Genomic DNA, 18,698 nt, shown 5'->3' with positions numbered 1-18,698 from the left:
ATGCGGGAAGCCGCCATTAGGCGGAGAAGACGCCAGAAGCGGGAAACCGCCATTTTCGCGGGAAAACCGCCATCTTGATTGACATACCGCCATTGAAGTGGGCGGGGAGAGAAGGAAAGAGCGGGAAACCGCCGATTTCGCGGGAAAACCGCCATCTTAGAAACAAACAAATAAATAAGAATACTTAAAGAAATACTGGTGCTGCTCCCAAGGGAAGAAAAATGCCTAAGCGAGGGAATATTAACGACTTTAATTCTGAAATAGAAGACTGGGCCACGTACGTGGAACGCATAGAGATCTATTGCGAAGCCAACAAAATAGAGGAAGACGACAAGGCGATAACATTGCTAAACTCGATGGGGGCAAAAACATACGGCCTCTTGAAGCATCTAATAGCACCAAATAAACCAGCGGATCAGACCTTCGAAGAGATTGTGGCTGTGCTGAAGGACCACTTGAACCCCACACCGCTGATGCTGGCTGAACGATTCAAATTCTACGCAAGAACACAGAAGAAAGACGAAAGCAATGCGGAATACTTGGTCGAACTGCGTAGGCTAGCGAAATACTGCCAGTTCGGAGGGAATCTGACAGAAGCGCTGCGGGACAGGTTCGTATGCGGATTGTTCAAAGAAGGGACGCAGAAGCGACTACTGGAAGAGAACGACCTCACACTGGACAGGGCTGTCCTTATAGCTGCATCGCATGAAGCCGCAGCGAAAGGAACGGCGGAAATGCAACTAAAGGCGGTGGCACTCGGGGTGGACCAAATTACTTCAAGCACAACAAAATGCTACCGTTGTGGGAAGACAACGCATGACCAGAATCAATGCTGATTTAAGAACCAAGAGTGTAGGAAATGTGGCAAACTGGGTCACATCGCGAAGGTATGCCGGTCCGGGAAAAAGACCAATAATCAAAGGAAGCCACCACAAGAAAAGTACAACAAGGTACACAAGGTGGCTGAGAAGAGTTCAGACGAACAGAATTCAGACTCAGACCCAAACAACCAGGAGCTGGGTAGGCTGAGAATCCACAATGTGGGTAAAGAAACGGATCTACAGGCCATCTGGGTCATACTAAAAATAGCTGGAGTCCAAGTAAGAATGGAGCTGGACGCTGGATCAGCTCTATCAGTCATCAACCGAAGGGACTATCACCGGCTATTCTCTCACATACCTTTAAGAAATACCAAGTTCGTATTACAGACATACACGGGGCATAACGTATACCCCGTGGGGAAAATAAGAGTCAAGGTGAGAGATAGGGGTAAAGAACACCCAAGAATGAACTTGTACGTATTACCTGAGGGAGGACCACCACTTCTAGGACGGGAGTGGATTAAGAAAATAGACATGGAATGGCATTACCTAAAAGCCATAATGAGGGAGGACTCGGTGCAAGCTATTAGCTCAGATTCTGAAATGGATGATGATAAGACCAAGTCGAATATGGAAGACAAGGCTAAAAGGGACTTGCCGATGATGGGAAAGAAAACGAAGACAGGCAGAAGGACTTATGGTACCAAGAAGAGTAAAGCTGCAGAGCAGAACTCCAGGTTGACAGAGAATTCTGAGCCTGTTCAAGCAAAGGATTCATCCATGACGGAAGAACACCGAGCTCGGACGCAAACTTATGTCAAAGTACGACAACAATTAGAACAGTTGAGTGACCGTCTCGTACAAGAGATGAAAAATATGGAAAGGTTCTGGGACACCGAATGGGAGAACCTGGAAAGACTACAGAGACAGCTAGCTCAAGCAGAGAGCGACCATAGAGCCATCGTGGTCAAATACCAATCACATTCCCCTGATGCTGTTCAGGAACTAGAATATTTACAGAATGAACCAAAGGAAGAGGAATCTTCAGGGAGCCAGGATTTTATTCCAGTTCTTCTCTACGACTCCTTACAAGCAGAGTGTGAGAAGTTGAAAGAACAGTATGAACAGGCCCAGGCTACAATTCTGGAGGGGGTTAACTCGGCAGCCTCCGAAAAGCTAGTTTCAGTAGAAGCATATGAACAACTAAAGTTTGAACATGAGCAAGAAGTCCAAAGGCTGCAGGAAATTCTTGATGAGCTCAAGGCCAAGACAGACTCATCGGTAGGAGCTCCATCCATAGATGAGAAACTAGAGGTGAAATTCATGGCAGAGCATGAAAGACAGGATGTCCAAGAACTTATAAAAACATTGAAGGACACCCAAGACAAATATGAGGCAGCAATGACCGAGGTTCAACAACTTGAAGAACAGATTCAACTGGGAATCCTTTCAGTGGAAGAACAGGACACTGTAAGAATGGTCCCTGAACATGAACTAGAGAGCATCAGGGCGCAACTTTTCCGAGCGCTGAAAGCCAAAGTTCAAGAGGAACGTAAGGTGGAAGTATTGGAGAAAGAGGTGGAGGAAATGGAGAAGACTCTGATCCACCGTGTTCCCAGGGAAGAGTTAACGGTCAGCCAACTCCTTCATATGCTGAAGAACAAGACTCTGCAAGGGGAACAATCTGAACACGAGCTTCAATCTTCAGGGGGAACGAGTTCGGAGCTCTCAAAGGTCACGGAGATAGCTGAGGTGGCAACACAAATTTTACAAGGATGCCAAAAGTACGTTGAATCACGTCAAGGTGAACAGAAGAATGTGGAAACCGTTACTTCAGTAGAAGGGTTAAATAGCCTGATAACGCAATTACCGATGGAAAGGAAGGTATTGAACTCACAAATGAGGTCCGTCGTGAAGGAATGGCAGATAACCCAGGAAGAGCGGGGTGAATATGAATGCATGAAGAAGGCTTTTCAAGAAAGATGTTTAGGGAAGGAACCACCGTCAGCTAACGTCCAGACGGGTGAGGAGGAAGAAGAAGTCTCTCTCGCTGGCCTAACTCAGGACGAACCCGAATATTACCATGACCTGTTGAGTGACACTGAATATTACGAGGATGTGGTCTGCCCAGCTCGTGATGAAAACTCTCAAAGTGCTGAAATCCAGAGGAAGCACTTAAGGTCTAAGGAACATAGAGAGTTGGTGGCGCTACAGCTGGCAGCCGAGAAAGGAGCTCCGAGAGTTTCAAAAAGGCAGAAAAGAAAAAGAAGAAGCAGAAGATAATAACTGTCTAAAATATTAGCACTTCTACCATTCCAGGCGGGACATTACGAAAGGAGCTAAATTAGTTGAAAAACTGGAAAATGTCAAGACAGCCAGTTGGTTGTAAAAGTCCGCACTGCTGGTTCAACAGGACGAAGGTTCAAGCTGTTACGTCAAGAAAAAGGCTATGGAGGAGTCACGCTAGCCAGGTAATCCGGCTACACCAAAGAAATGTTGTTCGGAACGAGTCAAGATCAGAGACTGAATCTATGAACTGTTTCCGCAGAGACTGAACCTGTGAACTGTTTCCACCGAGATTATATTTGTAAATTGTTTTATATGACATTGACTCCACCGAGATTATATCTGTAATTTGTTTTATAGGAAGTTGAAGATATGTATTTTTAACGGGGACTCTGTAAGTAATAAGCTAAAAAGGGAGGATTGTAGTGTATGTACCCGTCTATCTTTAAGGGAACTATTGAATGTAACCGTTCACCTTTAAGGGAACTACTTTAGGTGTGGCACTATTTGTTTGGCTTCTGTATACTGTAATACCGATAGTGACCACACCAGTATATAAGTGTTGTAGCAGGATTGCTGGGGCAGATTCGCCCGGACCTTCGAATAGTAAAGACCTGTTTTGTTTGTTACTTCTGAAGTCTGTGTATTTATTAACTGCACAACCCACAGACTTTACAGAGGGGAAGATACATTTGGTGGTGGGATCACGTTGGAGGTGGCGGAAATGGCGGAGGATGATCCATTGAATGTGGAGGCTGGTGGGGTGAAAGGTGAGGACAAGGGGAACCCTATCGTGGTTCTGGGAGGGAGGGGCAGGGTTGAGGGCAGAAGTGCGGGAGATAGAACGGACACGGCCAAGGGCTGTGTCAACCACGGTAGAGGGTAAACCTTGGTTGTGGAACAAGGAAGACATGTCGGAAGCACTGGTGTTTGTTGTGTATGTACCTTTAAGGGAATAACTGGTCTCAGAATGCAGTACCGGCAGTGACCACCCCTGTATAAAAGGCCCTAGCAGGCTTCTGTAGTTTCAGTTTCCAGGCTGTCTCCATTCAGTAAAGACTTGTTATAATCAACTCCTGCAGTCCGTGTCTCAATTATACATGGACATAACACTGGCGACGAGTAAGAAACGAACTTACCTGCAACTCGGCAGCACCTCAGACGACGTTATTGAAGGTCGGAGCCAGAAGAAAAAAAAAATAATAATCTAAAGAAACTCGAGAAACAGGCGTCGACCGTGGGCAACCGCCCTCCAAATCATCGAATTGAAAAGTGCAGGAGAGACTGTCGAGAGCCAGGCTTGGTTCTCCAGTCTGTGGTTTCCCAGCTAATCGGGCTGGTGGCAGGTAGTGCACTGATCCTTCCTGGGCTGCGGCGGGCTAGAGCTCGATCGGGTGGCTCTGCAATGGGGCCGGGCAGCGAGTCAGGAAGCAAAGAGAGAGAGAGAGGGTGGAGCACACAGGGCGCGGCCAGTGCTTCGAAGCCGGGCGGCGTTCGGACCTAAGAAGAGGGAGGGAAGTGTCCCAGAGGGTCCGCTCCACGACGGGAACGGTTCTTCAATTAATGGAGCAAATATTGAAGCGCGATAGAAAAATAAAAATACCGCGGAGCGCGGCGTTGGCAGCAGCGATTGGGGAGGCGTGAAGACCATAGGGCGTCGCCATTACAGGATAGTAAAATAAACATAATCATCAGCAACAGCGTTGGCAGCAGCGGCAGCGGCGGGAAAGCGCGGGAAGCGCCATCTTAACTCGGCGGGGAAGAAGGAAAAGCGCGGCAGGCGCCATTTTGATCCATCGGGGACGAAGGCAAAGTGCGGGAGGCGCCATCTTAGATTTTCAAGATGCCAAAGACTGGCGATATCACTGCCTTCGATAATGCAATAGAAGACTGGACCACATATGTGGAAAGAGTCGAGGTATATTGCGAGGCAAACGAAATAGCCGATGAGAAAAAGGCATCGGTATTGCTAAATTGAATGGGCGCAAGAACGTACGGCCTATTGCGGGACCTGATTACTCCAGCCAAACCGAAGGCGAAGAGTTTTAATGAAATTGTTGCTATCCTACAGGAACACCTAAATCCTAAACCGCTGCTGATAGCAGAAAGATTTAAATTCCACAGGAGAAATCAGCATAAAAATGAGAGCAATGCTGATTACCTTACGGAACTACGCAAGCTATCAAAGCACTGCCAGTTCGGAGCAGGACTGGCAGATACCTTACGGGACAAATTTGTCTGTGGACTCCTGAGTGAAGGAACCCGGAAGAGGTTACTCTCAGAGAAAGAGCTGACGCTAGTTAAGGCTTTCAGCATGGCAGTATCGTATGAAGCAGCAGCAAGGGGAGCTGCGGAAATACAACAAAAGCCACAGGAATACGGCACCCATGAAATGACACGGGGATTTGCAAAATGTTATCGCTATGGCAGAACAAACCATGACCAGAAGGACTGCTGGTCCAAGGACAAAATATGCAGGCAATGCGGAACGATGGGACACATTGCACGAGTTTGCAGGTCTGGGAAGAAGACCAACGACAACAAAAAGGCTACTAAGGAACCGTACAGGAAAGTACAAAAGATGACGGACAGTAGTTCCGAAGACCAGATGAGCGATAGTGAATCCGGGAACAAGAGACTAAGCTGTCTCAAACTTCACAACGTAATCGCAAAAGAGGATCTCCGAACCATTTGGGTCACCCTCACGATAGCAGGGTCCCAAGTCAAAATGGAATTGGATACAGGATCAGCTCTAACCATCATGAATCGACGAGACTACGAGCGACTATTCTCACACATACACTTGAGAGAGACATCCATTGTCTTGAGGACGTATACGGGGCAAAAAGTATACCCCAGAGGAAAAATAAGGGTGCCTGTCGAATACAACGGCAAGAAAATACGGAAATTGTATCTCTACATTCTGCAAGATGGTGGACCACCGTTATTGGGACGTGAATGGATCAGAAAGATAAGTTTAGACTGGCACTCCATTCAGGCACTGACTGTGGCTGGTAAAAAGGATGACGACGTCACTCCTGGATGATTGTCAACAATCTTAGCTGACACCAAAGAGGTATTTCAACAAGAACTGGGCACTCTTAAAGGCATAACCGCCTCGATAAAAATAGAGGAGAATGCAATTCCCAAGTTTTTCAAAGCAAGACCGGTACTATATGCAATTTGCCCAGCCGTCGAGGCAGAGCTGGAGAATCTGGAGAATGCAGGCGTGTTATCTAAGGTAGACTGGAGCGAGTGGGCGACACCCATCGTTCCTGTCATGAAGAAAACGTTAAACAATAAGTCTGAGGAGCCAAGGAAGGTTCGCATCTGTGGGGACTTCAAGGTGACGGTGAACCCAGTCCTTCACACAGTACAATATCCTCTTCGAAGGATAGAAGATATCTTCGCCTCACTACCTGGAGGGAAGCGTTTTAGAAAAATTGACCTAGCACAAGCATATTTGCAGATGGAGGTTGAAGAATCCTCTAGGAAGTATCTCACGATAAACACTCAGAAAGGTCTTTACCGGTATAATCGACTGGTATTCGGAGTAGCATCAGCTCCGGCGATATGGCAAAGAGCGATGGAACAAGTCTGTGTGGAGTTTGCACATTCTCCCCGTGTTTGCGTGGGTTTCCTCCAGGTGCTCCGGTTTCCTCCCACAGTCCAAGATGTGCAGGTTAGGTTGATTGGCTATGATAAATTGACCCTTAGTGTTAGGGGGATTAAATACGTGGGGTTACGGGGATAGGGTGGGAAATGTGTTGGTGTAGGGGTTACGGGGATCGGGTGGGATATGTGTCGGTGCAGGCTCGATGGGCCGAAATGGCCTCTATCTGCACTGTGGGGTTTCTGTGATTCTGTGATTCTGTGAAGTCCTGCAAGGGATTCCGGGGACTCAGTGTTACTTAGACGAAATCCTAGTGACAGGTGAAGATGACAGTGAACACCTTGCCAACCTAGAGCAGGTGCTCACTAGACTACGTGAACATGGGCTACGAGCCAGTCGCCGCAAGTGCAAGTTTTTAAAGAAACAGTTATCGTATTGTGGCCACGTGATTGATGAAGAGGGGTTGCATAAGTCCCCTAACAAAATTGAAGCGGTAGTTAAGGCTCCAGCGCCTGAAAATGTGTCGCAACTGAGGTCATTCCTCGGATTGGTGAATTACTACCATAAGTTTTTGCCGAATTTGTCCACAATTCTGCATCCACTGAACGCCCTACTATGAATGGGAGTAGCATGGAAATGGAGCGATGAATGTAAGCGGGCCTTTCAGAAGAGTAAGGGCCTAATCACTTCAAGAGAAGTATTGGCTCACTACAACCCATCACTACCGATAAGACTGGCGTGTGATGCGTCTTCCTACGGCATTGGGGTGGTACTGTCACATAAATTCCTTGATGGTTCAGAGAGGCTGATAGCTTTTGCGTCACGCTCGTTAACTTAAGCCGTGCGTAACTACGCCCAGCTTGACAGAGAGGCCCTCAGCCTGGTGTGGGGGGTGAAGAAGTTCAATCACTACCTGCACGGTCAGAAATTTACTCTACTAACTGATCATCAACCTCTCATCTCCATTTTCAACCCTCAGAAGGGCGTACCAATAATGACGGCACAACGGCTACAGAGGTGGTCCCTTTTCCTAGGGGCACACCAATATGACATCGAGTACAAAGGAACTAAACAGCATGGGAATGCTGATGGATTGTCGCGCCTACCGTTGCCGACGGTGGAAGAAGAACTTGCAGTGGATCCAGTGGAGTTATTCCACTCGACTCTAGTCGAATGTCTACTTGTGACGAATGCAAACATAGAAAAGGAAACACGAAATGACCCGACATTCTCCTGGGTCTATGATTTAACGGTGAAGGGATGGCCAGCACATGGCGAACCACTACTGCCAGCATTCTCGCCGAGAAGAGAACAGCTGTCAGTGTGCAGGGGAACCTTGATGTGTGGATCCAGAGTAGTAATTCCACCCAAATTGAAGGATAGAGTGCTCAATGAGCTTCATGAGGGTCATCTGGGAGGGGTAAAAATGAAGAACTTAGCCAGAGCGTTTCTGTGGTGGCCGGGAATCGATAGAGAAATCGAAGAGATGACCAAGAGTTGTACAGGATGCCAGAAGGTCCAAAACGCCCCACCACAAGCCCCTCTACATCCATGGGAGTGGCCCTCATCTCCATGGCAAAGGGTGCACATTGATTTTGCTGGTCCTTTTATGGACTCGATGTTTATAATTGCGGTGGATGCACATTCAAAGTGGCCAGAGGTAATAAAAATGTCTCAACCACCACAGAAAAAACTCACAGTCTTACGAACCATATTTACCAGGAAGGGGCTGCCTGAACAGATTTGCTCTGACAATGGACCACAGTTTGTGTCTGAAGTGTTCCGGAGGTTCTTAAAGAACAATGGTGTTAAGCATTACACATCCGCCCCATATCATCCAGCCACTAATGGATTGGCTGAGAGGTTTGTTCAAACATTCAAGAAGGCTATCAAGGCAATGTGTAATGAAGATATACCCCTACAACACAAGGTGGATAACTTCTTGTTTGCCTACCGGAATGCGACACATGCGGTTACCAACCAAACTCCAGCCATGATGTTCTTCAATCGAAGACTACGATGCCGCTTGGATTTGGTTAAGCCAAACGTCAAAAGAGATGTGGAGAACAGGCAGTTTCAGACTATGAATGAAAGGCCGACCAGGAGTTTTAAGATAGGTCAACCAGTTTTGGCCCGGGACTACCGCACAGAGAAATGGCAGCCAGGAACGATCTGTACACGGCAAGGACCTCTAATGTATACCGTGGACGTTGGAGAGAGCATTGTAAGACGCCATGCTGACCAGATTCTAGAGTCACTGGAAAACGTCAACTCCACACCACGATCTCATACACCTGGCGATGAAACCGAAGTACCAATTGCATCTGCCGCAGAATCGGTGATATTGGAAGCAGACGAACCAAACAACGACATTGATCCCGACGCAACCTTGCCAGAAGAACCTGATATCCCAAAGAGGCATTATCCAGACAGAATCAGGAAGCCTCCTCAAAGACTGAACTTATAATTGCTTAACTTCAACCAATGTATCTAGCAACCATAATTGTAATTGTAATTAGTTATTATTTAGTTGTTAAATGAATGTTGTGTACTATTTATCTAAAAGGGGAGGAATTGTTGTGTATGTACCTTTAAGGGAATAACTGGTCTCAGACTGCAGTACCGGCAGTGACCACCCCTGTATAAAAGGCCCTAGCAGGCTTCTGTAGTTTCAGTTTCCAGGTTGTCTCCATTCAGTAAAGACTTGTTATAATCAACTCCTGCAGTCCGTGTCTCAATTTTACACGGACATAATAGTGTGGAAGGTGGCATCGTCGGTGTAGTGTATGTACCTTGAAGAAGGAACTATATTCTGCAGCCCCTGTATACTGCAGTACCAGTAGTGACCACCCCTGTATATAAGCCTGTGCAGTAACTTTGTATAGTAGTTCCAGTTTTGTTTCCATTCAGTAAACACCTGTTATAACCAACTTCTGCAGTCCGTGTCTCAATTACACACGGACATTACATTGGCGACGAACAGATCCGAACTTACCTACAGTTCTGCACCACCTCACGGGGATCCATCCCTGAAGCGAATTTATTAGAGGTCGAAGCCAGAAGGAAGAAATCCAAAAAGAAAAAAAAACAAACAGAAGAAACGGGCGTCGACCGTGGGCAACCGCCCTCTGATTCATTGAATTCGGAGATTTGCAGGAGAGGCTGTCGAGAGCTGGGCTTGGTTATCCAGTCTATGGTGTTCCAGCTAATTGGGCTGGTGGCAGGTAGTACACTGATCCTTCCTGGGCTGCGGCGGGCTAGAGCTCGAACGGGTGGCTTTTCAACGGGGCCGAGCAGCGTTGTCGGGAAGAGGAGAGAGAGAGAGAGGGTGGAGCACACAGGCCGCAGCTGGTGCTACGAAGCCGGGCAGCGTACAGACCCGAGAAGAGGGAGGGAAGTGTCCCATAGGGTCTGCTCTGATGACGGGAACAGTAATTAAAATAAAAGAAAAAGAAATTAAAAGCGCAGAAAGCCGCGAGGTGCTGCAGTTTGCCACAGGAACCGCGGAGAGTGGCGTTGGCAGCAGCGCGGGGGGAAGCATGCGAAGACCACAGGGCATCGCCATCAAGGCATAAAAACACCAGCAACAGCGCTGGCAGCAGCGGAAAAGACAGAAAGCGCGTGAGGCGCCATCTTAATCCAGCGGGGAAGAAGGCAAAGCGCGGGAGGCACCATTTTCTTCAATCAGGGAAGAAGGCAAAGCACGGGAGGCGCCATCTTAGATCTCCAAGATGCCGAAGACTGGCAATATCACTGCCTTCGATAATGCAATAGAAGACTGGACCACGTATGTGGAAAGAGTCGAAGTATATTGCAAGGCAAATGAAGTAGCCGATGAGAAAAAGGCATCGGTACTACTAAACTTAATGGGCGCAAGAACGTACGGCCTATTGCGGAACCTGATCACTCCAGTCAAACCGATGGAGAAGAGTTTTAACGAAATTGTTCATATCCTACAGGAACAACTAAATCCTACACCGCTGCTGATAGCAGAAAGATTTAAATTCCACAAGAGAAATCAGCATAAAGATGAGAGCAATGCTGATTACCTTACGGAACTACGCAAGCTATCAAAGCACTGCCAGTTCGGAGCAGGACTGGCAGATAACCTACGGGACAAATTTGTCTGTGGACTCCTGAGTGAAGGAACCCAGAAGAGGTTACTCTCAGAGAAAGAGCTGATGCTAGATAAGGCTTTCAGCGTGGCAGTATCGTACGAAGCAGCAGCAAGGGGAGCTGCGGAAATACAGCAAAAGCCACAGGAATACGGCACCCATGAAATGACACGGGGATTTGCAAAATGTTATCGCTGCGGCAGAACAACCCATGACCAGAAGGACTGCTGGTCTAAGGACAAAACATGCAGGCAATGCGGAAAGATGGGACACATTGCACGAGTTTGCAGGTCCGGGAAGAAGACTAACGACAACAAAAAGACTACTAAGGAAAAGTACAGGAAAGTACAAAAGATGACGGACAGTAGTTCCGAAGACCAGAAGAGCGAAAGTGAATCCGGGAACAAGAAACTAAGCTGTCTCAAACTACACAATGTAATCACAAAAGAGGATCACCGAACCATTTGGGTCACCCTCACGATAGCAGGGTCCCAAGTCAAAATGGAATTGGATACAGGATCAGCCCTGACCGTCATGAATCGATGAGACTACGAGCGGCTATTCTCACACATACCCTTGAAAGACACATCCATTGTCTTGAAGACATATACGGGGCAGAAAGTATACCCCAGAGGGAAAATAAGGGTGCCTGTCGAATACAACAGCAAGGAAATACAGAAATTGTATCTGTACATACTGCAAGATGGTGGACCACCGTTATTGGGACGTGAATGGATCAGAAAGATAAGTTTAGACTGGCACTCCATTCAGGCACTGACTGTGGCTGGTAAAAAGGATGACGACGTCACACCTGGACGATTGTCAAAAATCTTGGCTAACGCTAAAGAGGTATTTCAACAAGAACTGGGAACTCTTAAAGGCGTAACCGCCTCGATAAAAATAGAAGAGAATGCAATTCCCAAGTTTTTCAAAGCAAGACCGGTACCGTATTCAATTCGCCCAGCCGTCGAGGCAGAGCTGGAGAATCTGGAGAATGCAGGCATGTTAACTAAGGTAGACTGGAGCGAGTGGGCGACACCCATCGTTCCTGTCATGAAGAAAACGTTAAACAATAAGTCTGAGGAGCCAAGGAAGGTTCGCATCTGTGGGGACTTCAAGGTGACTGTGAACCCAGTCCTTCACACAGTACAGTATCCTCTTCCGAGGATAGAAGATATTTTCGCCTCACTATCTGGAGGGAAACGTTTTACAAAAATTGCAGATGGAGGTTGAAGAATCCTCTCGGAAATATCTCACGATAAACACTCACAAAGGTCTTTACCAGTATAATCGACTGGTATTCGGAGTTGCATCAGCTCCAGCTATATGGAAAAGAGCGATGGAACAAGTCCTGCAAGGGATTACGGAGACTCAGTGTTACTTGGACGACATCCTAGTGACAGGTGAAAATGACAGTGAACACCTTGCCAACCTAGAGCAGGTGCTCACTAGACTAAGAGAACATGGGCTACGAGCCAATCACCCCAAGTGCGAGTTTTTTAAGAAACAAATATCGTATTGTGGCCACGTGATTGATGAAGAGGGGTTACATAAGTCCCCTGACAAAATTGAAGCGGTAGTTAAGGCTCCAGCGCCTGAAAATGTGTCGCAACTGAGGTCATTCCTCGGATTGGTGAATTACTACCATAAGTTTTTGCCGAATTTGTCCACAATTCTGCACCCACTGAACGCCCTGCTACAAACTGGAGTAGCATGGAAATGGAGCGATGAATGTAAGCGAGCCTTTCAGAAGTGTAAAGGCCTGATCACTTCAAGAGAAGTATTGGCTCACTACAACCCATCACTACCGATAAGACTGGCGTGTGATGCGTCTCCCTACGGCGTTGGAGAGGTACTGTCACATAAATCCCTTGATGGTTCAGAGAGGCCGATAGCTTTTGCGTCACGCTCGTCAACTGCAGCCGAGCATAACTACGCCCAGATTGACAGAGAGGCCCTCAGCCTGGTGTGGGGGGTGAAGAAGTTCAATCACTATCTGCACGGACAGAAATTTACTCTACTAACTGATCATCAACCTCTTGTCTCCATTTTCAACCCTAAGAAGGGCATCCTGATAATGACAGCACAACGGCTACAGAGGTGGTCCCTTTTCCTAGGGGCACACCAATATGACATCGAGTACAAAGGAACTAAACAGCATGGGAATGCTGATGGTTTGCCGCGCCTACCATTGCCGATGGTGGAAGAAGCACCTGCAGTGGATCCTGTGGAGATATTCCACTCGACCATAGTCGAATGTCTACTTGTGACGAATGCAAACATAGAAAAGGAAACACGAAATGACCCGACACTCTCCAGGGTCTATGATTTAACGGTGAAGGGATGGCCAGCACATGGCGAACCACTGTTGCCAGCATTCTCGCCGAGAAGAGAACAGCTGTCAGTGTGCCGAGGAACCTTGATGTGTGGATCCAGAGTAGTAATTCCACCCAAATTGAAGGATAGAGTGCTCAATGAGCTTCATGAGGGTCATCTGGGAGGGGTAAAAATGAAGAACTTAGCCAGAGCGTTTGTATGGTGGCCGGGAATCGATAGAGAAATCGAAGAGATGACCAAGAGCTGTACAGGATGCCAGAAGGTCCAAAACGCCCCACCACAAGCCCCTCTACATCAATGGGAGTGGCCCTCATCTCCATGGCAAAGGGTACACATTGATTTTGCTGGTCCATTTATGGACTCGATGTTTTTAATTGCGGTGGATGCACATTCAAAGTGGCCAGAGGTAATAAAAATGTCCTCAACCACCACAGAAAAAACTATCACAGTCTTACGAACCATATTCGCAAAAATGGGCTGCCTGAACAGATTTGCTCCGACAATGGACCACAGTTTGTGTCTGAAGAGTTCCGGAGGTTCTTAAAGAACAATGGTGTTAAGCATTACACATCCGCCCCATATCATCCAGCCACCAATGGATTGGCTGAGAGGTTCGTTCAAACATTCAAGAAGGCTATCAAGGCAATGTGTAATGAAGACTTACCCCTACAACACAAGGTGGATAACTTCTTGTTTGCCTACCGGAATGCGACACATGCGGTTACCAACCAAACTCCAGCCATGATGTTCTTCAATTGAAGACGAAGATGCCGCTTGGATTTGGTTAAGCGAAACATCAGAAGAGATGTGGAGAACAGGCAGTTTCAGAATATGAATGAAAGACCAACCAGGAGTTTCAAGACAGGCCAACCAGTTTTGGCCCGGGACTACCGCACAGAGAAATGGCAGCCAGGAACGATCTGCACACGGCAAGGACCTCTAATGTATACCGTGGACGTTGGAGAGAGCATTGTAAGACGCCATGCTGACCAGATTCTAGAGTCACTGGAAAACGTCAAATCTACACCACGATCCTATACACCTGGTGATGAAACTGAAGTACCAATTGCATCTACCTCAGAATTGGTGATATTGGAAGCAGACGAATCAAACAACGACGTTGATCCCGAATCAACTTTGCCAGAAGAACCTGATACCCCAAAGAGGCGTTATCCGGACAGAATCAGGAAGCCTCCTCAAAGACTGAATTTATAATTGATTAACTTCAGCTAATGTATACAGCAACTGTAATTGTAAATATGTTATTTAATTATTAATCAAATGCTATGTACTGTTTAGCTAAAAGGGGAGGAATTGTAGTGTATGTACCTTGAAGAAGGAACTATATTCTGCAGCCCCTGTATACTGCAGTACCAGTGGTGACCACCCCTGTATATAAGCCTGTGCAGTAACTTTGTATAGTAGTTCCAGTTTTGTCTCCATTCAGTAAACACCTGTTATAACCAACTTCTGCAGTCCGTGTCTCAATTACACACGGACATTACAATCGTAGCAGATGCGGCGGAGACGGAGAAACTGGGAGAATGGAATAGAGTCCTTACAGGAGGCAGGGTGGGAGGAAGTGTAGTCCAGGTAGCTGTGGGAGTCTAGTCTTGCAATCTAGTATACTGTATTCGCTGCTCATGATGTGGTCTCCACTACACTGGGGAGACCAAACGCAGATTGGGTGACCGCTTTGCGGAATACCTCCGTTCAGTCTGTAAGGTTGACCCCGAGCTTCCGGTCGCCTGTCATTTTAATTCACCGCCCCATTCCCACTCGGACCTCACCATACTCAGGCTCTTGCATTGTTCCACGGAAACCCAGCGTAAGCTCGAGGAACAGCACCTCATCTTCCGATTAGGCACTTTACAGCCTTCCAGACTCAATATCGAGTTCAACAATTTCAGATCATAACCTCGGCCCCTATTACATTTTTATGTATATTTTTTATCCACACCTTTGTTTTGTGCCCTTCCCCCTTTTTTCTCTCTCCCACATGGCAGCTGTCTCTCATTCTGCCAGCGCATTTCACACCTAATCTAGGGCTGTCTTTTGTCTCCACTAGTCCTATCACCATCTCGTCTCGTTTTGAATACCTCTTAATGTCTTGTCACTTCTCTTTTGTTCTTTCATCCCCATTTCCCAGCCCCCAAACTGGCCTTTTAATCTATTTCATTTCCTGTGTTTTTTCAGTCCTGACTAAGGGTTTCAACCTGAAACGTTGACTCTATTTCTCTCTCCACGGATATTGCCTGGCCTGCTGAGTTTTTCCAGCATTTTCTGTTGTTATTTCGGATTTCCAGCATCCGCAGTATTTTGCTATCATAAGTGCAGAGAAATGTTTTTTTTTAAAGCCATTGGTGTAGTGTCCGAGGATCAATAATACTCAGACTGCAAGAGAACAATAAAACAGGTATTTACTGAACAGAGAGTAATTCAGACTGAAATACAGAAGCCTGCTATGGCTTTATATACAGGGGTGGTCACTGCCGGTACTGCAGTATAGAATCAGTTCTTCTCTGAAAGGCACATACACAACAATTCCTCCCCTTTTAGATAAACAGTACATAACATTCACTTAACAACTAAATAATAACTAATTACAATTACAGTTTTCTCTGTACTATATACATCAACTGAAATAATCATTTATAAGTTCAGTCTTTGAGGAGGCTTCCTGATCCTGACTGGTTAGCGCCTTTCTCGAGTATCCTGTTCTTGCGGCGGAGTTGATTCTGGCTCATTGTCATTGGTTGGTTCGTCAGCTTCCAATACCACTGCTTCTGAGGTAGACGCAATCTGTACTTTGGGTTGATTACCAGGTGCACCTGCTCGTGGTATGGGTTTGGCTTGTTCCTGTGACTCTAGAATCTGGTCAGCATGGCGTCTCACGATGCTCTCTCCAACATCCACTGTGTACATTAGTGGTCCCTGCTGTGTGCATATCGTTCCTGGCTGACATTTTTCTGTTCGGTAGTCGCGGGCCAAGACTGGTTGCCCTATCTTGAAGCTCCTGGTTGGCTTCTCATTTATGTGCTGGAATTGCTTATCCTCAACATCTCGTCTTATGTTTGGTTTGAGCAAATCCAGGCGACATCTTAGCCTTCGGTTGAAGAACATTATGGCTGGAGCTTGGTTGGTGACTGCATGTGTCGCATTCCGGTAGGCAAACAAGAAATTATCCACCTTGTGTTGTAGTGGTATGTCGTCATTATGCATTGCCTTTATGGCCTTTTTAAAGGTCTGAACAAACCTCTCAGCCAATCCATTTGTGGCTGAATGATATGGGGCAGATGTGTAATGCTTCACCCCATTATTCCTCAGAAACTTCCGGAAATCCTCTGACACAAACTGTGGCCCATTGTCGGAGCAGATCTGTTCTGGCAAGCCATTCCTGGCGAAGATGGTCCGTAGGACTGCAATAGTTTTCTCCGTGGTGGTGGAGGACATTTTGATGACCTCTGGCCATTTCGAATGGGCGTCCACAGCGATTAGGAACATTGAGTCCATAAATGGACCAGCAAAATCAATGTGTACCCGTTGCCATGGAGATGAGGGCCACTCCCATGGATGTAGCGGGGCCTGTGGTGCAGCGTTTTTGACCTTCTGGCATCCTGTGCATCTCTTGGTCATATCCTCGATTTCTTTATCGATTCCCGGCCACCACACAAATGCCCTGGCTAGGCTCTTCATTTTTACCCCTCCCTGATGACCCTCATGAAGCTCATTGAGCACTCTATCTCTCAACTTGGGTGGAATTACCACTCGGGATCCGCACATCAAGGTCCCCCGGCACACTGACAGCTGTTCTCTCCTTGGCGAGAATGCTGGCAACAGTGAGTCGCCATGTGCTGGCCATCCCTTCACCGTCAAATCATAGACCCGAGAGAGTGTCGGGTCATTTTGGGTTTCCTTCTCTATACTTGAGTTTGTAATAGGTAGACTTTCGACTATGGTCGCATGGAATATCTCAACAGGGTCCACTGCAGGTGCTTCCTCTACCGTAGGCAACGGTAGGCGCGACAGCCCATCAGCGTTTCCATGCTGTTTCGTACCCTTGTACTCTATGTCTTACTGATGTGCCCCTAGAAAAAGTGACCATCTTTGCAGCCGTTGCGCCGTCATCACCGGAACGCCCTTCTTTGGGTTAAAAATGGAGACCAGGGGCTGATGATCAATCAGTAGGGTGAATTTCTGCCCGTGCAGATAGTGATTGAACTTCTTCAGCCCCCACACCAGGCTGAGGGCCTTCCTGTCAATCTGGGCGTAGTTACGCTCGGCTGAGGTTAACGAGCGCGACGCAAAGGCTATTGGCCTCTCTGAACCATCAGGGAATTTGTGTGACAGCACCGCTCCGATGCCGTAGGGAGACGCATCACATGCTAACCGAAATCGGTAGTGTTGGATTGTAGTGGGCCAATACTTCTTTTGAAGTGATTAGGCATTTACATTTCTGAAAGGCACGCTTACACTCATCACTCCATTTCCATGTTACTCCAGTTTGCAGTAGGGCGTTCAGTGGGTGCAGAATTGTAGATAAATTCGGCAAGAACTTATGGTAGTAGTTCACCAACCCGAGGAACGACCTCAGTTGCGACACATTTTCCGGTGCTGGAGCCTTGACTACAGCCTCAATCTTGTCTGGCGACTTATGCAACCCTTCCTCATCAATCATGTGGCCACAATACGAGATTTGTCTCCTGAAGAACTTGCATATGGGGCGGTTGGCTCGTAGCCCATATTCCTGTAATCTCGTGAGCACCTGCTCCAGGTTGGCAAGGTGTTCACTGTCATTTTCGCCCATAACCAGGATGTCGTCCAAATAACACTGGGTCCCCGGGATCCCTTGCAGGACTTGTTCCATCGCCCTCTGCCAAATAGCCGGGGCTGATGCTACCCTGAATACCAGTCGATTGTACTGGTAAAGGCCTTTGTGAGTGTTTATCGTGAGGTATTTCCTAGACGCTTCTTCCACCTCCATTTGTAGATACGCTTGGGCCAGATCAATCTTTGTAAAGCGTTTCCCTCCAGATAGTGAGGCGAAAATATCTTCTATCCGTGGAAGTGGATATTGTACTGTTTGCAGGACTGGGTTCACAGTTACCTTGAAGTCCCCACAGATGCAAACCTTCTTCGGTTCCCCAGGCGTGCTGCTCAATCATTTCTTCATTACAGGAATGATGGGTGTGGCCCACTCGCTCCAGTCCACCTTAGAGAGCACACCCGAATGCTCCAGACTCTCCAGCTCTGCTTCAACGGCTGGGTGGATTGCGTAAGGTACCGGTCTGGCCGTAAAAAATTTTGGGTTTGCGTTATCTTCGATTTTTATCGTTGCCGTTACTCCTTTTAGAGTCCCAAGTCCTTGTTGGAACACCTCTTTCGCGTCAGTTAGAATGTTTGACAGTCGTCCAGGTGTGACGTCATCATCCTTTTTATCAGTCACAGTTAGCGCCTGAATGGAATGCCAATCCAATTGTATTTTTCGGATCCATTCATGTCCCAATAATGGTGATCCTCCATCTG

Source organism: Somniosus microcephalus, chromosome 6 (genome assembly GCF_052327205.1).
Source record: "Somniosus microcephalus isolate GS21.2 chromosome 6, FLI_Smic_1.0, whole genome shotgun sequence".
Taxonomy (NCBI): Eukaryota; Metazoa; Chordata; class Chondrichthyes; order Squaliformes; family Somniosidae; genus Somniosus; species Somniosus microcephalus.
The sequence above is the reverse complement of the archived record's forward strand: the minus strand, read 5'-3'. Positions refer to the sequence as shown.